Source organism: Typopeltis vanoorti, chromosome 7, assembly GCF_054136105.1.
Source record: "Typopeltis vanoorti isolate ZY-2024b chromosome 7, IOZ_Tvanoo_1.0, whole genome shotgun sequence".
NCBI classification, from domain to species: domain Eukaryota; kingdom Metazoa; phylum Arthropoda; class Arachnida; order Uropygi; family Thelyphonidae; genus Typopeltis; species Typopeltis vanoorti.
This window is the reverse complement of record NC_143555.1, coordinates 96,362,430-96,389,005: the sequence shown is the minus strand read 5'-3', so window position 1 is coordinate 96,389,005 and position 26,576 is coordinate 96,362,430. Positions and strand designations below refer to the sequence as shown.

The following is a 26,576-nucleotide window of genomic DNA, read 5'->3' as shown; positions in this document are numbered from 1 at the left end:
CTGGTTATTACTAACACCATGTTCCAACATAAAAATATGCACAAATTCACATGGAGAGAAGAGGCAAGGAATAAGAAAAGTCTCATTGACTATGTTATTGTTGATAGTGATGTTTTCTCCCTGATACAGGACACCAGAGTATACAGAGGATTTGAAATTGGAAGCGATCACTATTTAGTCTTGAGCAGGATAAATTTGAATTTCATATTGAAAATAATAACATGTAAGAAAGTTTTAAAGCGAATAAAAGTTCAGCAGCTCTCAGATGTGAACTGTAGACTAAAATACACAAAGATTATTGAAGAAAAAATGAAAGAGTTTGAGAACAGGAATCAAACCTTGGAGATTCAGTGCAAGCCTTGAAGAAAGCTCTGATTGATTCAGCTAGAGAGGCATGTGGTGAAGTTGTCTGCAAGGATAGAAAAATTAGAACTCCATTGTGGACACAGGAAGTTAAAGAGGCAGTGAAGGAAAAGAAGAAAGCATATCAAAAGTTCCTGGCAAATAAGTCGGCTTGTGCTCTTAGAGAATACAGAGACAAATGCAAGAATGCTAAACACTGTGTAAAACTAGCTAAACAAAAGTCATGGGAGGACTTTGACAGGAATATAGAAAATAAATATCAAGAAGCGGTAAGATATTCTGGAGGTTGTTGAAGAAGCTTAGAAATGGAGGAAAGAGTGCTGTAAAAGGAGTTAGAGATAATAAAGGTGACATGAAAATGGAAGATAAATATATCCTTGAAGTATGGAGTAATTACTTTGAAAAACTGCTAAATAAAACAAGCTGTCATCACTGCTTGTTTTATTTAGCAGTTAGGACACTGACCAGGCATGCAGTCAGGAATACATATCCATACTTGAAGTAGAAAAAGCCATCAAAGGCTTAAAATGTGGAAAGGCAGCAGGAGTAGATGATATTCGACCAGAAATGCTGAAGTATGGTGGTATAAAAGTCTTACAGTGGCTGCACTGCATAGTTCAGAAAGCCTGGACAGAGGGACGAATTCCCGATGATTGGAGTAGAGCTGTCATAGTACCCATATATAAAAAGGGAAATAAAACTGAATGTGAGAATTACGGAGGTATTTCCCTACTGAGTGTTCCTGGCAAGATCTGTGCAAGTATACTTGAGAAACAATTGAGAAGAATTGTGGAAGAAAAGCTGGGTGAAGAACAAGCTGGATTCAGGCCAAATAGAGGCTGTCATTATCAGATCTTCACTTTACGATAAATAGTGGAGAAATCATGGGAATATAACAAAGATCTGTATTTAAGTTTTGTCGATTTCGAAAAGGCATATGACAAGGTGCCAAGAGAGAAGCTATTCAATACGTTACAGTTATATGGTGTCAATGGGGCATTATATCAAGCAATACTTAGTCTTTATTTGAGTTGTAAGTCAGCAGTTAGAATTGAAGGAAGTACAGGAAGATGGTTTAATGTTAAATCTGTGTGAGACAAGGATGTACATTATCCCCTCTGTTATTCATTATCTATATGGATCACATTATGAAGTAAAGTGGTATTAAACATGATATCAAAATTGGAGATGTTAACATCAGCTCTTTGCTTTATGCGGATGATGTTATACTTCTAAATAAATCCGCTACAAGTCTGCAAGATTCTCTGATTAAATTGAATAACTGTTGTAATAGATATGGTATGAGGGTCTGCAATAAAAAGACAAAGACAATGAAAATAGGCAGAATCATTGAAAATGTCAACTGTGTTGTGAATGGAGAACCTGTGGAACAAGTAAAACATTTCAGCTACTTATGCACGATTTTTAGTGAAGATGGTAAATTAAATATAGAAATAGACAACAGAATCAGCAAAGCTGGTATGGTGGGAAGTCAATTGAATAAATTCATGTGGAATAAGAGAGAAATTAGTCGGAACACTAAATTAGCTGTATACAAGACAGTGTTCAAACCAGTTTTAACTTATGGATCTGATAGCTGGGTCAGAAGTAAAACACTTGACCAAAGACTAGAGACTGCAGATATGAGAGTCCTGAGAAAGATTATAGGTGTGAACAGATGGCATCAATGGCAATATCATATTAAAAACGAGGATATTAGGAAAGAACTTGACATTGTCAGCATCCAGGAATGCATTAGCAGAGCTAATCTCAGGTGGTATGGTCACTTAAACAGAATGGGCGAAGAAAAATTAGCAAAACAAGTGTTCTCTGTCAGGTTGGCAGCAAAACGACCCAGAGGAAGACCAAGATATAGGTGGATTGATACAAAGTGCCTTAGACGATAGAAATATAAGATCTGATAATGTTGGAGTCTTGACAAGTAACAGACTGATTTGATGGAAAATTATAGATAGGAAGTTAGTAATGATGTAATTTTTTTCATATAGTACTATCATATCCTGTACACCCCTTGAGGGTACATGGCAGGAATTCGATGATGATGATGATGATGGTATTTCTAGCCTGGCTCCCACTGATGAGACACCTCAATAAAGGTCGAAACCGGTCTGGGTAGTGGCCCCTTGCCTTTAATACAAAGCATCATACCTCTCCTCTAGGAGATGGGCTGTGCATTAAGGGTAAATATTAAGAATAGTGATCAGAGCTAAATCTACTTTTACCATGAGTTGCCTTGACTTGCACTACTTTGAGGGTCAGCAAGACTTCCAATACGTGCAGGCGCAAACTTGACTTGTTTGTCTGTTTGCTTACTTGGGAAATGGAATAAAACCAGGTTTAAAATAGCTTGGTATCTTTAATATATATATATATATATATATATATATATATATATATATATATATATATATATATATATATATATATATAATAAAATACTTCTCTAATGAAGAGAGGTATTTTATTTATGAAATATTTATGAGTTTACCTTACGAGATTCATATTTGAGATATTGCTATTTCACATTTTAAAACATCGTCGATTGAGATAATCATATGTGGCTCAGAATATTGGTGAATTTCAGAATAAGAGGCACTATAATTAAAATAACGTCATTATGAAGGCTTTTATTTATTTATTTTAATTTTAGTATATTTTGGGTTTCTCCCCCCAACCAGACGTTCATATTTTTTTATCTATTTGGAATCTCATAGACGGAAGACAATGTTGACAAAACAGTGCATTTGGGAATGCACAAAGTAAAAGGCTTACAAGATTTACAAGATTATGAACTGAGAATGTAGATTTTTTCAAAGTAAGCTTCTTCTTCAACCATACATCTTGACTATCATGTTGAAAGTTTCTGACTATCAGTTTTGTTTTGCACTGTTGGCGATATTAATCATCCCCCCCCACCACCACCACCTTCCCTCCGGGTTTCCGAAAGCCTTTTCTTTGTTTGATTTTTCTATTCTGCATTGTCACCAGCAAAAACCAAGTAAGATCACTCTAGTCAGGAAAATGCAACAATCAATGCACAGTACTAGTGATGCGTGCATGCCTTCGGCACATTTAAAACATGACTGGGAATTTCTGTTAGATAGACATGTTCTTCACTGTGTTGCCGCAAAACATGCGCGAGTAGGGCTCGACAAATCCGCTTTAAACCACTCACTTGTCCATTCAGCCGTGGCGAGTGGATTTTGCTCGCTGGCGAGTAAATGCAGACAGAACAAAATAATATTTTTACTTAATAAAAAAAAAAAAATCACTTCTCCAACCATGGTAAGATACTCCTAATCACTTTATGAAATTCCTATTGAGTTATTGTGATAAATCGTTAAAAAATTGGAGAGAGGTTTGAGCATGTAGTTTTTGCATGGTGAATATGGTTTTATATAATATGTCAAGCCCTGTGCATGAGGCTCTACGGCGAAACCTGTCGGATAATTTCTAAATCGACGAAAATAGGATCATCCTTACTTCCCTGAACTTTGTTGCGATCTCTTTCACGTAAAAGAAAGATCCACCGCATTCCAATAATTTTTCTTGGTGATAATAATTGAATAGTGGGCCAAATAGATAACTTACCCGCTCTTCAGCAAACAGCCTCTGGGTGTGTAAAAGTGTTGGAGACGCTTTTCGTAGCTCGTGGTGAGAGTGTCAGACCACTAATTATAAGCCTTTAATGACTGAAAAAAAGACTATCTTTCATCTCTAAAACAACGTTTATAGATAAACTTACAACCTATCGCAGGTGAGATTCTCATAACAAATAAATTAAATTAAATTCTAGTAAAATTCGATTTATCAGACATGCTTCTTATTAGAATGATGACAGATTAAATGATATGCCATTAGTTACTGCAGATGTGCTGATTGCATATCTGTTTCTAGAAAATTGACTGTCGCTTTAATATATGGAAAAGAACGTTTCAGAGTGATGCCAAGTGAACACGCTCTTGAATAATACTTGAAACCTATGATGTATATTGCTTTTAAGCTATCAAAACAATACCGTAGTTTTCAATATACTGTATTTATATTTCTGTCCTATTCTGTCCTGTCCTTCTCATCCGTCCCTTAGGACGGGTTGATTCTCCCCTTAATAAAGGGCTTACAACGAATTAATGCAGCCGGCTCATCACTCCTCTGTTGAATTCCCTAAGGACACGTGATCCGTATGTGTTTGTGTGTGTGTTTGTTCCCGTGGACGGTTTGCCTGTTCTGGGGGACAAAAACTCGAGTTTCCGGGTGAAAAAAAAAAAAATCCTACATCGTATGAGACCGGCTAACTCACCTTTAGTCGAAAGAGACCAGATAAATGTTCCTCATGTCACTGACCGGAATCGAATCCAGGTTTTTCCAATCAAAGTAATTCGTCTATACCGACTGAGTTACGGAGGCTCAAATATATTTATATTATATTAGAAAACGATACAAAAATCTAAAGTGGGTAAATTGTAGCAAACATTACGATAATTAATATTAGCTAAAGATGTTTTTTTTTTTTACATATTTAAGCTTGGCTTGATCACTCTGAATCAATGCATCCAAAATTATGCATAAATAAACAATTTATTCATGGTCAATCATAACAGTTGAATATATCTTTTGGAATTTCTTTTAAAAATACTAAAAGAAATATTAAGCTGTTATTATTCGTCATTTAAAAAAGAATAATGATAAATCAGCAAGAAGACGAAAAAAAAATCGTTTTTCCTATAAGATTGAGTGTTTGAAAACTAAATCATTCAAAATTTTCATTTGATCATTTAAAAAAAAATCAAAGTTTGATTTTTTTTCCCCTCCACTCAAGTACGCTAGTTTATTACCCAGAAATTAAGAGATAAAAAATTGCAGAAGTTAAGAGGTTGAAGAAATCTATAACGCCAAGTTGATTAGTAAGAATCGACTGATGCATTCTCGTCCCTTCAGAAATATTAGTGAATCAAATCCTTGCCATGTGACCATTCTTCACAGACTGTCATTACATCCCTGTTTATCTAAACATGTAAGCTGTTAAAAAAAAAAATCGGAAGACTATTGAAATAAACTATCCGCAAATACGGTAAAATGCATTATTGCAACAATCACCATTTATATTTTTGTATTTTTTTCTATTCACTGAAAAGAAACAAATACGAAAAAAGTGTCCTGATCCCAATCTATTCTACTAAACAAATTTTCTAGGAATATTGATAAAATACGTATATACATAAAAAAAATTAATACCATAACTGATTCTGTTGTTATCCTCTTGATGGTCGGAGTTCTCGTTCAGCATTCCACGGATTTCTGACTGAAAGTAAAACAAAACAAAAAAAAAACTGACTAAAATACGATATCCATGCTTGATAAGTATTTCATATGACTCATGATTCAGCCGATTAAATATTTCACACAGAGTATCGCCATTGTCAACTAAAATACCATAGCCACCTCAGGTTTAAGCTTGAATTAATTTTAGAGATTTTTTCACACGCTAAAGTACAATAATCATGATAAATCCCGATAATTGTAATTGAAGTACGGATAAAAATATATTAAGGCATAGTTTATCGTTGCAACGCAACTTTGTGATGTGGGAACACTTACTTGCTTTTGATAACATTAAAATTAATAATAGTTTTATATTTTAACATGAATCTTACTGTACTGACAATTTAATAAATATAGGCTTATGGCAGCTGAAAATTGACTTTTGTTCTAAGCTTATTTTTCAGTTTTCTCAAGCTGAAATTCAAGGTAATCCTTGGCGCTGGCAAGTAGTTTTTCCCTTCCCCCCCCCGTTCGGTAAACATTGTTTTTTATCCAGAAATTCAAAAAAAATCGAACGTTTGGGTTTGCATTTTGCGTTTCTAAGAATGCAAAGTTGTTAGTTGGGCTAAGAGAGTTCCGCCCTATTCCTATTCGGAAAAAAAAGCTGTTTCTCGATTTCTAAAAAAAAAAAAAAGAAAGAAAGAAATCCTGTAACGCATAGACATGAGTAAATGGCATTTGTGTCCATAATAGTAGCTAAGCGCTTTTTATAGCGTGATAATCACGATAATTGGCAAAATATCCTGTCAGTCTTATGACAAAAGAACTCTTCGAAACTTCCGTTCTAAGTCGATTCTAGTCTCTGATTAGAGGAAGTTTTTCTAAACTTTCCACGAGTTAGTCAATCTCTGGTATGGTTAAGTTGGGAAAACCGCGAGTTTTTAATCTCACAACTCATGAAAAGCGACCGTAAATCTCACAGCATTTCAGACAATAATATATAATGTTAAGATTAGGGGTCGAGTAATGCCAGTCTTCACCGGATGCCAGTTAGCATGCGATGGAAATTTACTTAGCCAATCAAAGATCCACTTAGCCAATCAAAGAAACTAGCCAGTTTCTTTGATTGGCTAAGTGAATTTTGCTGCCCCACTAGTCTCCCAAACTTAGTAATAAACGACTTCACCTACTTTTAGGGAATAAAAAATCGTTAGCAGATTTTTTATGTTTTATTATCATCGTCCGTACCCATGATCGCTAACTGTGGAAGTAAAGCACAGATAGAAGAAGAAAAGCACAGATAAAAGTTCCTGTGGTCAACAACTAAAATCAAACCTACAATGGTCTTTTTCTGGGTAGCCTAGCGTTATGAACGCAAAGGGCTTTTCTATAGGGTTACACAATTCCTAGTGGATATCTTTATTTATTTCATTAGTTAAAGAATCATAAATGAAACAAAGAGTAATGCACGAATGTTTCATTAAATAGAAGTATCTAAAAATATACTATAATTAAAACTTCTATCATTAATAAAATTTGAATATTACTTAATATAATTAACTTTAATCTAGAATTAACTGAAATAAGTTATTAATATTAATACTATTAATTAATTAAAATAAAACATTATTAAATCAAAATAAAATTAATAATCTTCATGCAATGTTTGTGTCATGTATCTGTCTGTTCATGTTTAAATCTTAAACAAGAGCTGGGCTACTATATTCAGCACGTTCTAATATTGGATACGTTTTTCATTTAAGTCAAATAATAGAAAACAGATTATAGTGTTTCAGTTGCTATAAATACACGTAAAATCTGATTCCACTTCTATACTGAATGCAACAATTGCGAACTGTTTGGTAATATACAGTACGTCATGCTGATATGTCAAGAAATCTCGTCGTGTACGTCTAGATAAGATAAAGGTTATTACCTTATTCGTTTAACGTGGGCACTTCGCCATGAAACTTGTCATCTATTGATTGCTTAACTGCTGATAAAGTTTAAGTACTTAGTTCTACCGTACGTATTGTAGGGAGAAAAAAAAAAGTGGGAAGGATATTTTCTACAGGCAATTTATCTTAAAGCTCAGCTGGAAATGAAAGTAAGAGAGACAAATTGACTAATAATGTACCGCAAATTGGGCTCATTGGTCGCTACCGCAGTTATTTTAGTAAATACTCGTATATGAAGTCTTCTTTCACTTTGTCCTGAATTTCTTTATGATAAAAAATACTTGGTCTACTTGTAGCTATATTAATTAGCAGTTACTAATGACTGCATCAAGAAATGAATTACATTAAATTTTATCGCTTTAAGTGATATTCCACAAGACATTGCTGAAAAGGTTTAGCTATAAACAACTTAAGATCTAGACTAAGTATAGATTAAAAATAGTGCTACTGCTTTCAAAGCGCTAGCACTGCTGGCGCCTCACTGTGAAATGGCATAGACTCTCTCTCCCCATCCCAAAATTAAAAAAAAAAAAAAAAAAAGTAGAAAAAGTAAACAACTAAAAATGAACATGATAACATAATATTTATTTTCAACAAAAATGAACTGTTTTAATTTTATTTCAACTATAGTTCTTTTTTTTTTCAGTTTCAGTTTTTGATTACTGCTAATTTAGTAATAACGTGTGATACCTTTTTCTGATATTAAATTAATTTCATTAATTTTAATCTGTAAAAATATCTCATAGGTATAGGCTGAAACTGTCGTCATGGTGGCTCCACTATGATGACATGTTAGGAATGCAACTGGAAAATAGTTCCACTCAAAGGTATTTTTGCAATTATTTTTTTCAGACGAAGGCCACACCACGTGCATTTTAATGGAGATATTATAATAATTAATCCATTATAGTATTCACTGAAAATGTATATCTATATGCTATCAATATATTACCAATATACGTGGTGATTGCAGCTATAGAGGAGTATTTTGCAGATCTTACTGAGAACCACTACAGGGAGAGGGATGATGGCGATGGAGCATCGCATCACTGGAATAAATGTATTAGTCTTAAGGAAGTTATGTTGAAAAATAAAAATAATTTTGAAATTATAAATTCGTTTTTTCATTGTTAGCCGAGAACTTTTCAGACCACCCACGTACGTTATACATATCAATATTGAAATTTATTATTATTATTATTATTATTAAGAACAAGATTAGAAATCACTTAAAAACTATATAATGGAGATCTCAAACACAGGCGAACATATCTAGTCAGACAATATAAACTTCAAGGTCTTTGACTCTTTGAAAAATAGTCAGACAACATTTCCACCAATACCAACTTCACTATCGTACACACAAATATAAGAAGTATAAAAAAACACTGACTTACATTGATAACACTCAACTACACTATGATAAACACATATGCGCTAATACTGACCGAAGTTGATATAAACGACACAGAAATTTACGCATACAACAGAAATAATTACCAAACCTACAACTTATGTAGACCAAACAAAAGAGGAGGTGGCATCGTGGCATTTATCAAAGAAAATACAATGTGACTGAAAAACAAATTCATTTCGAACATGCGGAATCACTAATTTTGGAAATCGCAAATAGTCATGACAGTATCAAATACACAATAAACACAATATACCCCCAGATAATAATCCACTCAGCTTTCTTCATGAGTTAGAAGCATGGCTAAGCGGCATCGAACCCCGTACAACACACAGGCTCATCGTAATAGGAGATATTAACATAAATACTCTTGACCATGCTTCTTCAACCACTAACACATATCTTGATATACTAAGTCAGTACAACATAAATCCTACCATTAACTCGCCAACAAGAGAAGAAATGCTCAATAACTCACTAACACAATCATGCATTGATCATATCAACATACAGACTCCCATCCCTACATATACATCATCAGTAATTAATGTCAAAATTGTCGATCACTACTTTGTCTCAACTTCGTTTTATCACGTTACCTACCCCCCCCCCCTTCCACCACCACAAAAGTCGACAAAACTCGATCATACTAAAGAGCATTGTCGATAACCTAGTAAAAAATACAGACTGGAATTGCCTACTTAAAATAAACGATCCTGTAACATTATACGAGAATTTTCAACTAAAGTTCACAGAAATATACAAAAAAGCAACAAAGCCTACACAAACGAGGCGAAAAACAGACAGCAATCCATGGATAAATGACGACATACTAAATAGTATTACTGAAAAAGAAAATCTATGGAAAAAAACTCAAAAAAAGTCACCCAGTAACACACATTTACAAACCTAATACAAAAACACAAGAAATCAACTAACAACAAAAATTCGTAGGGCAAAAAGATACTAAAAAAAAAAAATACTACTTCCAAAAATTCATGGAATGCAAAGACAACATGAAGCAAACATGGGCTACACTCAACGAATTAGTAACTCGAAAAAAGAAAACTTCAGCACAAGATTTTATTGCAAAAAGCTTCGGTCAGGACACAAACCAAGAGGAACTAGCAGACTCATTCAACCATGCTTTCACAAACAACATCACACAACTCAAACAAGACAAACTGCCAACGATCAACAAAAAAACTACTGACACAAAGTCAACAACAAACGATGTATTTTCCACCCATAACAAAACAGGAACTGAAAGAAGCACTCTTGCAACTAAAACCAAAGATCATTCCAGTAGAAAAAAATAAGAATCACAGATCTTATAACACATTTTGAACAAATAAATCCAATACTTTTGAGACTCGTGAACATAATATTCGACACAGGCATTATTCCACAACAACTAAAAACTGCAATAATTACGACAATATACAAACACGGTAAAAGAAACGATACTCAGAACTACAGACCGATAGCTACCCTACCAGTCATCTCAAAAATTCTAGAAAAAATAACATACACCATACTAGAGAACTATTTACAGAAGTACAACATCATCTCACAAAACCAATACGTCTTTCAGAAAGCAAAAAGCACCACCACTTTATAAGAAGACATCGCCGACACAATAAACAAAGCTCTCGACAAAAACAAGTACGCCGTCTTATACTGCTTGACTTAATCAAGGCATTTGATACATTTCAGCATGACATACTACTCACCAAACTATACTCAATAGGTATAAGAGGAACACTGCATACACGGTTCAGGAACTACCTTTCAAACAGAACACAAGTAACAAAAACAGGTACATGTCACAGCCGGGGTATACAAATAAAACACGGTGTGCTTCAAGGCGCCATATTATCACCCACACTATTCAACATATACATTAACAATGTTCACAACCTGGCCATAAGAAGTCAAATATTCCAGTACGCAGATGACACCGCACTACTAGCAATCCACACAGACATCAACATGGCTCTCTGCGAAGCACAACAAGACTTAAATGAAATCACAACATACTTCCACCAAAACGCAATTCTAATCAACGGCACCAAAACACAGATGTTGATAATACACAACCCAAGATCATGAGCCCCGCATCACTATCGATACATTGTCACACATACTGCTGCATTAACAACAGAAATACCTGCAAATGTCCCGAAATCAAACCTGTAACACATGCAAAATACCTTGGTCTCTATATAGGTTGCCTCCTTAAATGGACAAAACATATAGAATACCTATATACCAAACTCCGGATCATCGCAGCAAAACTCTTCCAAGTAAAAGACATTATGCCATCCAACATAAAAAAACTCCTATATCACGGTATCTGCGAATCCCTACTCAGATATATAACAGTCTATGCAAACACATCAAACAGCCACCTAACAAATTTAGGAACACTACACAGGAAAATCGTGTCAACAGTGATCTGGACACCTTACACGCAATAACCAATATCTTACCAGCACATGGCGACACACAGAATCCTGAGCATTAAAAACCTGAATCACTACATGATATTAAGAAGGAATTACTTCAACATCACCTATCGAAACAATAGAGACACATATCGCATAACGACCTATAACAACTCTCTACATCCCTACACCCTTCAACAACTCATACGGTTCTTCTGTGAGATCACATCAGATACCAACGCAACTCAACAACCTACCAAGAAATTAAAAACACATAGATAACTACAGAAAATTAAAAAAAGAACTCTGGAAAATATTATTATTATTATTATTATTATTATTATTATTATTATTATTATATTAAACTCACTGAGACTACTACTAATTATTATTATTATTATTATTATTATTATTATTATTATTATTATTATTATTATTATTATTATTATTAAACTCACTGAGACTACTAAACAATATTATAGCATTCTAAACGAAACAATAGTAAACGATGAAATCAGAAAAACAGACTGGATGCAGATGGCATCTTTAGACTCTGCTGAAGCTGTATATAATAATCTTAAACTTGCATTTAACAACATATATAACAAAGCATTAACAAAAATAAAAATATGCCCCCAAACGAAACAAAATCCATGGATAACAGACAACATATTAACAGACATACAAAGAAAAGATGCCCTATGGAAACAACTTAAGAAGTCACCGAACAATATCGCTTTAAAAGCTGAATACAAAAGAAAACGGAATCTCCTGACAACACAGATTAGAACGGCAAAAAGAAACAATTACAGCAACAAATTAACAACAGCTCAGAATGGCATAAAGGAAACCTGGCACTTGATTAATGAAATGCTGTACAATATACACAGAACCACTGCCTCAGAAACAATAAAATACAGCTTTGCCTGCGACCCCAAATCCCTCAAACAGTTGGCAAACAACTTTAATCAGCACTTCGTAAACTCTGTCCAAAAACTACAAGAAACAACCTTTCCTCACACAAACGAACATTCTCCACTAGGTCCACGAGCAACCCAGTCGATGTGATTCCCCACAGTAACAAAAGAAGAACTGTCACTGGCAATTCAACAAATTAACCCTAACAAAGGACTGGCGATAGACGGAATCAGACGAAAAGACATCAAGAAACACTCAACCAACCTACTTCCAGTTATAGAAAAACTGTTAAATAAAATCTTCGAAACGGGACACATACCTGAAACACTAAAGACTGCATTAATCACACCCATACATAAACATGGGAAAAAGAAACATTATAAGTAATTACAGACCCATCGCCACGTTGTCTGTAATCAACCAAATCATGGAGCGTATCAAACATCACAAACTCTCCACATACGTTGAAAATTTTCAAATCATACCCAAAACACAATATGGCTTTCAAAAAACTAAAGGAACAGCAACACTCCTGGAAGATTTCATAGACCTAATAAACGCTGCATTGGATAAAAACAGAATAACGTTAGTGGTATTCATTGACTTAACAAAAGCATTTGATACACTAACATATAAAACCTTGTTAACGAAACTAACGGAAATCAGAATTGGAGGTCGTCTACTCCAGTGGTTTAAAGCATACATGAAAAATAGAAAGCACACTACACGTATAGGATCAGCGTACAGCAAAGAGGTACACGTAACCTGTGGAGTACTGCAAGGAGCTATCCTATCTCCCATTCTATTTAACACACACACACACACACACACACACACACACGCGCGCGCGCGCGCGCGCGCGCGACATAAGCCACCTTCCCCTAAAAAGTAAAATCTTCCAGTACGCAGACGACACGGCCATAGCATCCATTCACAACAATGAAAATATCGCTTACATAAATATGCAACACTCCTTGCTGGTTATCCGAAAACGGCATATATATAAACCCTGGAAAAACAAAGCTAATGATATTCAAAAAACCCCAAACCCTGCTCATAGAAACTAAATATCTCACTATCCGACATTCATCCTCCTATACACAAAGCGCAGAACCGAAAACCACAACCATCACACAGGTGAAAACAACACGCTATCTCGGACTTCACTTCGATACTGATCAAAGTTGGAATAGCCATACAAACTACCTACATACCAAGCTTAGGATAAGCAAGCAAACTATACAGATTAAAAGACATTGCCCCAACCCACATAAAAATACTAATCTATAAAGGATTATAGTGAAAACATTTGAAGATATGCAATCACATCATACGCATTCTGCGCGCAGACTACAGACTTAATAGGCTACAATGGTTGCAAGATAAAATGGTAAAACTGATATTCTGGGAACAACCCACTCTTAAGCAGGAAGCATGGACAAAACACAAAATATTTAAGGTGAAACACTTACGCCACTACACAGTCATGTTAAAACACTACTACACCCCAACATATAGAGTAACCAGAACAACATATCAAATAACAAGACCACAGTCAACAAACTACATAACATATAAGTACAACAATCACAACGGCAAAGCCACCCGAAACTTCTACGTACCTGACATGATAAACAAACTGCCGTTCGACAACAAAAACCTAGGAACATACAGAGAGCTGAAACAGGCACTATATAAATATTATAGCGAGAATGAAAATTAGTGAAATTCCTGTTTCTCTCCCCCTCCCCACACGCCCGCACGCACACACACGCAAACGCACACACAAACCATCACTACAAGAACACAAAGAAACAAATACACACCATGTCTAAATCCAATCTGATTTGCAAAAAAAAAAGAAAAAAAGAAAAAAAAGTTAAACTGTAATAGCAGTCGAAGTCTTCCAAGCACGTACCAACAAACAGTATAACACCTGGCTTGCGACCAGTATAGAAACATAACTATGAAACCACCACTCTCTATCATCTATTATCTTCCTCAGATAAGCTCTGCTAAGCTTCGAGGAAGAAATCAGAAATGCCTCCCAAAGAAAGAATATAATACATTATACAGGGAAAAAAAATATTATTTAAAAATATTATTAACTTGCAAGTATCTGTTATTCACAATTGTGATGTGTTATAAATATTATATATATATGTGTATATATAATTATTACTGTATCTATGTATGTAATTTATCTGAGACATAATAAAATAAATAAAATAAATAAAAATTATTATTATTTCGCCGGCCTGGTTGGCCAAGTGGTCAGCATATCTACTCTCCAGGCCGCGGGTTCGAATCCCGCCTTGGGCATGGGTGTTTGTGATTGTCTGTGAAAGTACTAGTGGTGGTAGTCGTAGAGTAGATGCCCTCCCTCGATGAGTCTTTGGACTCCCTGGAGGTGTGATGTAATAATAATTATTATTATTAAAACAGATGTAATAACAAGGAGAAAAATTATTATTATTATCATCATCATCATCATCATCATCCCTATACCCTTCAACAACTCATACGGTTCTTTTGTGAGATCACATCAGATACCCACGCAACTCAACAACCACCAAGAAATTTAAAACACATAGATAACTACAGAACATTAAAAAACGAACTCTGAAAAATATACCAACAAAGTTAATATACCATTAACACTAATGTACACATCACAAATCACCAGCATCCAATACCTACATCCCATACATAAACAGTAACAGCAACATAAATAGTGAAGGTTAATCCTACTCTCTTCATAAAAGCTAACCCAAGCTTCGAAGTAGGTGGGATTAATTTACCTCACTCATCTACATGTAATCCTCATAATCAAAGACTGCAGATTATGTAACAAAACAGTCAGTAAGGTTTACAACAATAATTAAGATACTGATATTTTTAAAAAAAATGCGCATATGTAAATAGGCTGTATAATAATAAACTATGATATTGATATTGCAAAAAAAATTATGTACATTTATATTTAAAAAATCACTGTACTCTACATTTTGTACTGAGCAGAAAATGTAATAGTATACTTTATTGTGTGTGTGTGTATATGTATATATATAAATACTCTCTATGATGATAAATAAAATGTTACTACAGTATAAAAAATATCATTATTATTATATACCTTCTCATCAAGAGAGGCAATAGTATAAGATGCATTCTGACAGAGAGAATGTTTATCATTCCTCATCTTAAATTGGTTCAATGTTTGTGCACTCACCACTCCTTCGGCAATGTATTCCACTCACCATCCACTCTCCATGTAAAAAGGTCATGCCGCGCTCTCTTATGCACCACTCATTTATACAACTTCCAAGAATGTCCTCTTATCTCTATCCCCTTCCCTCCTTTAGCCCTTTGAAAAGTATCCTGGGTATCTATTTGATAAGCACCTCTTAACAATTTTTGTCTCAATCATATCGCTCCTCCTCCACCTATTTATCAGACTTTACAATTTGCATTCGCTTAACCTGTTTTCATAATTTGGATTGTAGAATACTGACTATGAAAACAGGTTAAGCGAATGCGAATTGCAAAGCTTTTTTCAGAGCTTGCTTCTCACCTAGGAACGCAGGTGACCAAATCGGTGCCCACTAGTCCAGATGTGGTCTGATGAAAGTTCAGCGGAATGTCCACATCCTTACCTCTGCTTGTCAATGTTCTTCTTAGTACGTTGGCATTTTTTTGTGCTGCTTTCATCACTTTTGCAATATGTCCCTTGAACGTCAATTCTATATCCACCAATATCCCAAGATCCTTCGCTTCCTCTACCTCCTGTAATGTAACCCCTCCAATATGATACACAGCTTTACAATTCTGAGATCCAAAGTACAAAACCTTACATTTACTGATGATAAATTGAAATCCCCACTTGTTCAGCCCATATAGCCACTTTATTCAAGCCACTCTCTGAAGCACCAGTATATCTGCAGCATTCCTAATCATTTTTCCCAACTTATCATCTGCAAACAGCTGAATATCCGCTTGCAAACCACTTGCAATATAATTAATAAACAAATTAAACAGCAGTGGTTCTAGAACAGAACCATGACCCCGTGTGACTCCACTGATAACTCTCCTCCTCAGAGACATACCTCCTCTATACACCACTGTTTGATATCGATTAGAAAGCCAGTTTTCTTATCCAATCCCATTTGCCGTAACTTATACACCAATTTATTATTGCAGTAGCCTGTCAAATGCATTTGTAAAATCCAGAAGTATCACCGTATATGAATCACCCATGTCCAGAACTCTAGTCACCTTATTACCTTATAAAATTTTAGTAAAATATACAGAATCTTTTCCTTATCTACCCAATCCTGTATTCTCTAAAACCTTAACAACTCTACTCCAGAAATGCAAACAGATTTGTAATTTGAAACATCCGTTTTGCTCCCACCTTTATGCAATGGAACAATCTTATCCTCTTTCCACTCATTAGGGGTTGTTGAGGACACGAGACTCTCATTAAAAAACAAGTCAATGGAAGTGTCATTTCCTTAGCACATTCTTTCACAATACGTAGTGAAATTCCATCTAGTTTAATAGAGTTATTCGCATTAAGAGGCCTTGAACAATCACTTGGGTTCTACCTCATTCACCTTCTAGGAAATGAGTTGAAGCATTGATTCTTCAACTTCCTGCTTCCTTAGAATAGTATCATTACCACCGGTATTAAAAACCTTAGCAAAATGATCACTGAACAACTCTGCAATAACGTCTTCTTTGGTCACTCTTGCAGCATCTCGATCCAGCAGAGTTATCCTGTCATACTCATTCTTTCTCTTGCTAGCTGCATAACAGAAAAACTCCATTGGATTTTTCTTAGCCTGTTGCGCTAGTCTCCTTCATATTCTAATTTCGCCTTTCTTGTTATATTTGTCACTCTTCTTGCGTGCACTGATTTCATGCAACTATTCACCTCTTCCAAAGTTATATTTTCTCCATAATCTTCTCTTCTTCTTCTTGTTCTGCTACAGTTCCTGCTTAATTTCCCTATTCAGCTATTTAACACCTATTTTGTTAATCCTTTTTGATTTAGGAATTGGCTATGATCCACACTATATTAATTTCTTTTCCTTCAAGTTCCTTATCCCATGGAAATGCTTCGAGCTGTTTTCTGAGTTTTCCATAATCTCTTGCCCTATAGTTCCACATATATCATTTTATTTTGGATACTTCTGCATGCCTTCGCACCTCCCAGGTCAGGACTACCTGATGACTGTTACCAACTAGTGATTAACCGACGTTATTACTAAATTTAGTACATTTTTCTTACGAGTTCTCTATCATCAACTGTTTTGATATAGTGATTCCTTACGAACTCAAGAAATTCTTTTGCCTTTCTCTCATAAGCAATTTCTTCTTTTCAATTTATATTTCGAAAATTGAAATCCCCAATTATTATAAACCTTGTTTTCACTAGCAAAACTAATTTCCCTAAACATTTCTTTCTCATCATTTATTATTCCCCAAGTCTGTATCAGGTCCTAACTAAATATTCACCCTCTAGTAACGTTTATTTCACACCAGAAACTTTCAAAATCACTCACACGAACAAAACTCGTTTGCTATCAGCAGTAATACATCCCCTCCTTTTTTATAATTTCTGTCTTCTCTAAAAATACTGCACCAATTAACTTCAATTCTAATCAAGATATCATTATTCGTCAATCAGGTTTCCGTTATACCTATTATCTGAGGATGAACTGTAATAATCAATTGTATAAACTCTTCTGTCTTATTCCTTGAACTTCTGGTATTAGTGTATAAGAAGAGGAGGGGATTTTTAAGCTTTTTCCCTTCATTTTCCATTTTTTCCCACCACGTGTCAATGTCATTTCTAATAGACATCCTCGTTTGACAATTTTCCTTAAAATTAGTCTGTTATCTGTGAGGCCTCTAATATTGTCAAATCTCACATGTCCGTCTTCTAAGGACCACATTAATCCACCTGCATCTTTGGTCTTCCTCTGGATCTCTTTCCTGCCATTCTGACACTAAACACCTGTTTTACTAATCTTTCATCTTTCAAGCCATCAAACCTGAAATTAGTTCAACTCGCACATTATTGAATGTTATCATTTCAAGTCCCTTCCTAATATCTTCATTTTTAAAATGATTCTGTCACTGATGCCATCTTTTCTACCTTTTTTTTTTCAGAACTGTCTTTAGTTCTTATATATCTATTTAGATATCTGTCTCTAGTTCTTGATAAAGTGTTTATTTCTAACCCAGCTCTCAGATCTATAAGTTAAAATTGGTTTAAACACTGTCTTGTATACAATTACAATTTAGTGTTTTGACAAATTTCTCTCTCTTTTTTTTTCATATAAATTTATACAACTTTTAAAACTTTCTTATGCACTTTTCTTTTTCAACACGATTTTTTTTATCCTACTCATAACAAAATGGTGACCACTTCTATTTTCACACTCCCTGAATGCTCTTGTAGCCTAAACGAGCGTGAAAATATTGCTATCACCAATAAGATACTCAACGAGATTTCTCTTATTTTTGTGTTTTCTCTGCAGGTGAATTTATGCACATATTTATCTAGAAACGGTATTAATAATGTATAGTCCATATCCTGAGCAGAAATCAACCAGGAATTTACTATTATTAATAGCTTGCTGTTTTCTCCAAAATTTCCAAAAGCTTTACTGTATGTCTAATATTCGTTCCCTTTTCTGCTTAAAACCCCCCAAACGGCCATGACGTCTATAGACGTCCAGATAAATCTGGATACGAAGCTCTAAAACCCACTGAATAACATGGATTAGAAGTGCAATTTGGTGTCACTATTTCATCCATATCGGCAGGTAGGGAGGCTCCAACAAGGACCAACTGCTACTTTTTTTCTTTCTGTCGTCGGTTATTTTTGTAATCATTAGAAAACTCCCTCACTTTTTCCTTAGCATAACCTTCCGTGAGCTCAAGGCACAAATAAGTCTCATTATCAAATTCCCTGACTATTTTGAATGTTGCATCACTGTACCTGATAAGGCCTGTCATTCAAGAAGATTATCTTCGGGTTTAGTCTTGAATATTATAGTCTCTACTTCCTTTTCCTGATCAATATTATCTGTCTGAGTGAGTCTTGTAGTTGCTGTTCAGAATATATATATATATATGGCCTTGCCTTTGGGGAATATAAGGTGTAAACGTTTTTTTTTTCTTCGATTGGATCGCGATCTCTGGTACAGGCGAATTAAGTTTTTTTTTTTTTTTCCAGAAACTTGGTTTTTAATCTCACAACTTAAGAAAATCGACTGTAGAACTTAATGTTTCAGACAATAATATATAGTGTTAGGGCTTACGAGATTTTGTAGTTAACTGCACTACTCAAATCCGTTGATGCACGTTAAATTATTGATAGTGTTGGAAACGAACTATGTCTGAATTGCTAACGATTGTTTGCCGTATTCTTTTTCCAGATGCTTATTTAAATTACTGAAAACCTTGGGTCAGTTATCTCTGGTGCTAAGTTTAGAATCTGATCTCCCCAGTCTCCAAAAGTTGGAAGGGCTAAATGATATTGCATCTTCCCTATAGAGAATAAAATACATTAGCCATTTTTTTTTTATAAATTTCGTCTGTATTTATACTGAAGAAATATCTTTTCCTTGTGAGACTATGAATGATTAGGTAAGTGTCCTACTTAGGGCTCCGTGACAAACACAAAGAAGTTGCTACCAGATGCAAATAATAATAATAATAATCTAAGATATGTGAGATTCAAGTAGAGAAACACCGGGTATCATGTCTAGGACAAAGGAATTATAAAAGTAGCATTATCTCTACAAGATGTATTTACTCGAGAAATATTGGGAAAGAATGTAGAGAATCTTCAAACTCTGCAGCGTTCTTTACCATGCAAAGAATATTAGAAAATAATTCCCTGCGTTTACCAGCATTATCAAAAGTAAAAACTCGATTCCGAAGCAAGATTAGGGAAATAAAGCTTCATCCACAAAGAAAAAAAAATTCAAGACGCAACCAAGTTAAAATCTCTTGATTCTATAATAACCTTAGGGAAATTAAATGCAAAGTATAAATCTAAAGGTAAGAACAACTAAAGGTAACTTCTTCTCTCAATCTCCAGTGTATTTTTCAGCTCCTAAATCCTCTAAGAAAAGATTGTGTTGTCAAAGATCTTTTTCTTAGAAGCATTAAATAGTTGTTGTTTTTTTACTTGGATTGAGAAAGCTGGTGAATATCGCTATGAGAACGTGGATAGATGACTATGCTTTATCACCGTAAAGGTTAGGATATTCTAAATCTCCTTGAAGATAAATGTTCTACCTGGATTATATGTGGAATTTGGTGTTGCAGATTCGTTTCTAATCCTCTTGAGGCATAGTGATCTCATGCAATTTCAGATTAAATGCCTGCACCTTAGTAACCTTTATGCATAGAGTTTACTTTATTACATTAAATGAGTCTATTATGTAGTGTAGACTTTTTATGTCACTAATATCCAAAAACGTTTGTTAACCTGCACCGTGAGGATAAAATACTCCAACAAACCTGTTCTGGAGAAGACATCGAACATTGAACTTTTTTCAAGCTACTTCAAGCCTCTTGTAAGCAGGTTGGTGGTCTCGCACGGATCTCTCGCATAATTCCGCTATGGAATGACGAATCACTATACACACTAGTGACACTGCGTGGTGGACATGTTTGGGTTGGGCAGCTGCCAGGAGAACATTATTTATTAGAAGGTATTTTCCCATCTATGTGTTAGTGTAGGAATGCGTCTTCTGGTTTGAATTTGAAGCCCCTATCTCAGTGTCTAAGATAAATGAACACCAACATCAGAAACTGTGGACAGTTGTGTTGTTATATGCAACGATCCACTTAATGATCACCATTAATAATGCAGCGTGTGTCTTTATCTAGTTGGAACAAGCCAGTTCTACAAGCATAACTTAATACGTTGAGATGGCAATGCTTCATTACTTTTAAATAATTTAAGATCTCAAATTATCAAATGTTTTGCAACTTGGCGAGAGTCAACCATGGGAGTCATCATGAGTGGGGATAACAAATGCGACTTCATCTGACGACAACCGAGATTTTGTCGCAGTTTTGCAGTCGCGTTCCCTGGTCCGTCTTTTAATATAATTCAACAACATCAACTATTATTTTCAGATATATAGTTGTTAAAAATAATTTAAAAAATGTATTCAAGAAAATGTAAAATTACAGATGAAGGAAGAAGGTTTAACGATGCTGTTATGAAAACATAAGTGTTGATGTTATGAAAGAATATAACATCAGAATCATTACGAGAATCAACATGAAAGCCAATACCAGGATTTGAACTGTGAACTTGGAAAAAATCAAATTAATAAATTACGAGTTTCTTTGACTGCTCAGCGAAACATATTTAAGGTACAAAGTATTGATAATAAATCTGTTGTTCGTGCTACACTTGCGGCCCAATTATTAAAAATAAAAGTTGAATGTGGCCCGTGAGTTTGAAAAGGTTGCGACCCCTGGTTTAGACCGTTGATAAAAATATTTCTTTATTTCTAATATGTATATATATATATATTTCTATTAGCATTTTAAATGTTCTAATAACTAACGCAAGTTAAACAATATCGCCTTCAACTCTATAACTCTTTTACTTAGAACAAAGGAACGAAACTATTATCTTTTAAAACTTCTTATTCGTTTTGTTTGTCGTACTTAAAAATTGCATAAAATAGCAAAGTTTACTCGCCCAAATAAATATCTAACTTTTATGCTAGGTTTATAACAGAAATCAACTTTCTATTTTTAAAGGGCATTGTGATCATGACTCAATTCAACACTACTTCAAATGGCGTTTATCTTCTTGCCCTCTCTTCCATCTTAATAAAGAAATGTTAACTCTCATCCTCGATGACTTGACTTCCTGTCTTTTGTCTGCATAGGCCTTTATCCATTAGAGGTCTTCCTAATGCTTTGTGGCTAAGCCTACTTCCCCGAGGAGAGCAGACACTCTTTTTTTTTTTTTTTTTTTTTTTGAAAGCTGGTATTTATGATACGCTTATTAGCTTTACTAAGGAGTCCATATTAAGTTTTCAGCAGAACCAAGAGCGTTTATGAATAGAAGATACACACATAATGAGCCTCGAAAATATCTTGAAAATTTAATTTTCGAATTCCGATTCATGATGAGCACATTAATCACTATGTGATTTAAGATAAGCCCACGCAGATCACAACCTTGGGTCAAAATATAAATGTTATATTAAACATCCCGTATGTAAAAAAAAAATATAAAAAAAAAGTAAAGCATAGATTTTTTTCTAGAGATTTTTAGGGAACCGTGATAGTCGGTATTCCAAATTTGCTCGAAAACAGTTAAATGATCCAAGCTGTACATGATCATTCAACGATTTTTTATTTATTTACTGTATTTATTTATTTTATTTTATTTATTTGTTCTTTCGCTTTTTTCACAGTACTAATTATTTTATTAATTGGATTTAATGTTTCCAGCTATTCAACTTATCCGGCGAAATTTTAGCCCTAATGATTCTGATAACAAGAGTAACTCGCTTTATTATTGAATTAAGAGTCACGTGATGACTCTTAATCCAATAGTACAGAAGACACATCGCTACAAAGAGGTGGTGCAATTCTGATTGTTGAGAAGCAAATATTTGTGTCTGTGCGTGCATGTGAGGGCAGCGTGCAAAATATAAATGATTAAATGAATTTCAAATCACAGATTATGAAGATTATACTACAAATAATATTTTGAAATGAGTATGAGCTTTTATAAAATAATCCCAAGGGAAAACGTAAGAAAGCAGCGGGTTTGTTGCTCATAATTTTAATAGTAATGAAAGGCTGAGTTGATTATTGTTATCTAAGTGCCATCTCAAGGACTATCATCCTAACTTTATATATTACTGGTTGAAATAATGAGTGCTATGGTCAATTTTCTTGAGTTGGGGGGGGGTGTAAAGTAGGCTTTTCTCCAGTTTCCTGAAGGGATAAAAACTCTATTTGTCATGTCAAAAATCGATAAACTTGGGAACTGACTTAAAAAAAGGCGTAAAAAATTTCTAATCAATACTAGAATCGAGCGGTCTTTCTTTTGATGGTCTAGCGCTATGGAAAGCAAACACCACTTCCACAGGGATGTGCATATTATCAAACGAAACATGGTTTATATTTTCTTATTGTTTGTGACATTATGAAATAAATCACACGATAAATAAATGAAATATTATTCAGTATGGAATAAAATGAAAATTTTGGTTATATATATTATAATAAAGTATTGTAACGAGGTTTTCCCACAAACTAACCTTTTATAGATGAAATTGCCGTTCGTTTTATATACATAAATAAATATAAACCAAACTTAAAAAAGAAAAATAATGCTACATGTTTCTTCACGATAAAATCATAACAACAAAGCAAAGTAAAACATAAAATAATATTCAAAACAGCAAAAATCGAATCTCATCTTCTCTTTGCTCGACCAAGTGCCACGTGAAATACGCCTGTTTCGTATGAAACAATCGTGGACCAACCGAACTTCTGCGTGCAATGAGTACATAACAATATTCATTTACAGTAACTGTGTGTACGAGATTATTATTTTTTCTCGAAAGCTTTTCTCATTATTACGTAATGATGAGAAACTAAGAAAATAGGCTAAAAAAGTATTATTATTAATAATTAATTACACACACACACGCATTGTGTGTGTGTGTGTGTGTGTGTGTGTGTGTGTGTGTGTGTGTGTGTGTGTGTGTGTGTGTGTGTGTGTGTGTGTGTGTGTGTAGAAAGTTTTTTACTATATATATTAATGAAAGCAATGTATTTTTCAAATTATTCGAATTTTAGTGGTTTCAAATCGGAACGTTATTGTTTGCTGATTTAAATGGTGATTTACTGCTTCACTGTGGTGGTGGTGACGGTCGTTCAATGCAGGTAATGCTGGTGACCTAATGAAGTGGTGATCTAATTTGAAGTGCCGAGAGCCACGTTAAATCAGTACTGGAAACAAGATAGCCTCACTATACTTTCTGTAGATAAAAAAACTAGTGTCAAAAATCAGAGCATTATTAAAAATAGAAATAAAAAACTGTTTAATGCAGGTAGTTTTGCAATAGTTCTCCAAATAAGGAAACTTTTACTCCCTGTCGTGAAGAAGAGAACAGGATCATTGGAATATTTTATGTATTCTCAGTAAACAAAGAGAGAGAGAGAGAGAGAGAGGGAAATAAAAAGCGTCTCTCTCTCTCTCACACACGCGCGCGCGCGCTTTTAATGCAAGTGAATTTTCTTTACCCAAAATGATTTCTAATAATCAAGGTTATTCAAAAGCTGATGTTAATATTTCCTACGTTTTGACTATCGTACTTACTACTGTAACCACCAGTGTATACTTGATCAATGGTATGCACAGAACATGCTTAGAAACACTGCTGTAATTATCATACTACAAAACCCGAATGCCCTGGTGGAGAGTTCAACAAATACAGTTAAATTTCTTGATGACCTTCACTGGGTCCAGAGACATTGTGATTGAACCACCAGTGTACCATATTCCCCTCAATCTGTGTACTAATTTTATATAGCGTAAAGGGAAAAAAATTAAAAAAAAAAAAAAAACAGTTAATGGGAATTCATTTCAGTGTACATACAGTAGCCTCCCCCCCCCCTTTATCCGCGGGTCATACGTTCCGAAACATCCAGCGGATACTACAGAACCATATATGTTTTCCCAAAAATACATGCTTAAGATAACTTTTAATTTATAAATTAGGACAGTAAGAGATTAACAATAATAAAATAGAACAATTATAACTTACTGTAATAAAGTTATCTGAATGTGAATGGAATCTCACCAACCTCGGCACGTTTTTTTTTTTTTTTTTACTTGACTTAAGTAACTAAGGCAACTAGAGCAGCGCTTCTCAAACTGTGGGTCGCGGCACCCTTGGGGCCGTAAGTTTTGTTGAGGGGGGGGGGGGGGGCGTGAAATAATGAAAACAAATTTAAAATGTTTTAAGACTAAGTAGTTTTTTTTTTAATCTTTAAAGAAACGTATTTAATTTTTATTATTTCTTTATTGTTCTTATTTATATTTTAATGGAAAAAATCACACATGGTGTTGGTTCACAAATTTTGCTTCCTGCGTATTTCGGCGCTTAATCAATATTAGTAAATATATACTTATTCACATAAGTTTCATTTCAAAGACATTGATAAGAAGCACAAGAAAACTTACATTACGATTTTTTTTTCGATTGGGGGGGGGGGGGGGGACGGTGAAATATTAAAATTTTTCCAAAGGACTTGGCATCCATAAGTTTGGAAGCACTGAACTAGACAATGCCGATGATTGTATTCTCGTAAGCTCTCAGGTCAACTTACAAAACTTTCATAGTTTCTACAAACATTCAGATCTGAAATAATGTTGGATCTAATATCCATTTTGGCGATGTAATTATAAATTGTTTATTTCCGGAATTTTCCGTTTAATATCTTCAGACCCGGGTTGACCGTGGATGGTGGGGGAGCTTCTACTGTATACAAAACTGTTTATTCACGCGAACTATTATAAGGCCTTTGCCATCACTTCTCCAGATCCAAATGAAATAAACAGCTCGTAACTTACCGTTTGTATGACAAAGTTCACATTTTTATCATCGCAATCACTTTCCTTGCCTCTTGCGTTAATTGAGGATCTCGTATAACGATGCACCAAATCGAACTGACGTCATAGCAAATATGTCATTGAGTGGACCGTGAGGAAATTTTGACATTTCTTCTAATTTTAGTCAAATTTCTAAGTTTAAATAAAACTAAACATCTTAAAATTTTTAAATTATAATAAAAATATTAGAGAACGGTAACCTCAAATGCATTAGAACAAAATAGATCTATTTTTTAATACGTTCTGTTTTTTTTTTTTTTTTTTTTAAGAAATCGTTAACTTTCTTTTGCAAGAAGTCCGGCTGTTCTTGTAATTCCCTGTGAGTCATTCTTTTATAATTATCAACTCTTATAAAGCAGAGGGGGTAAGACTGATGATGCGTCATATGTGAAAATATTGACGCATCATCATAATATTATATAAACAGTGAATTAAATGACTATTTCGTTTTATGCCACGTATAGATGAAAAATTGTCTCCCCATTATTAAAAATTAATTTTTG

The 26,576-nt window shown here is 34.4% G+C and overlaps 1 protein-coding gene across 1 annotated transcript in view; it reads right to left on the bottom strand.

The window, feature by feature from the left end:
- LOC150104885 (uncharacterized) overlaps nt 1-23,833 on the bottom strand; it is a 162,794-nt gene extending 138,961 nt beyond the window's left edge. The window contains exons 1-2 of the mRNA XM_090395396.1: nt 23,711-23,833; nt 5,620-5,686 (exon numbers count right to left, since the gene is read on the bottom strand). The gene's annotated coding sequence lies outside the window, so the exon portion shown is untranslated. The remainder of the gene's footprint in view (nt 1-5,619; nt 5,687-23,710) is intronic.
- Between the last annotated feature and the right edge of the window lie 2,743 nt (nt 23,834-26,576).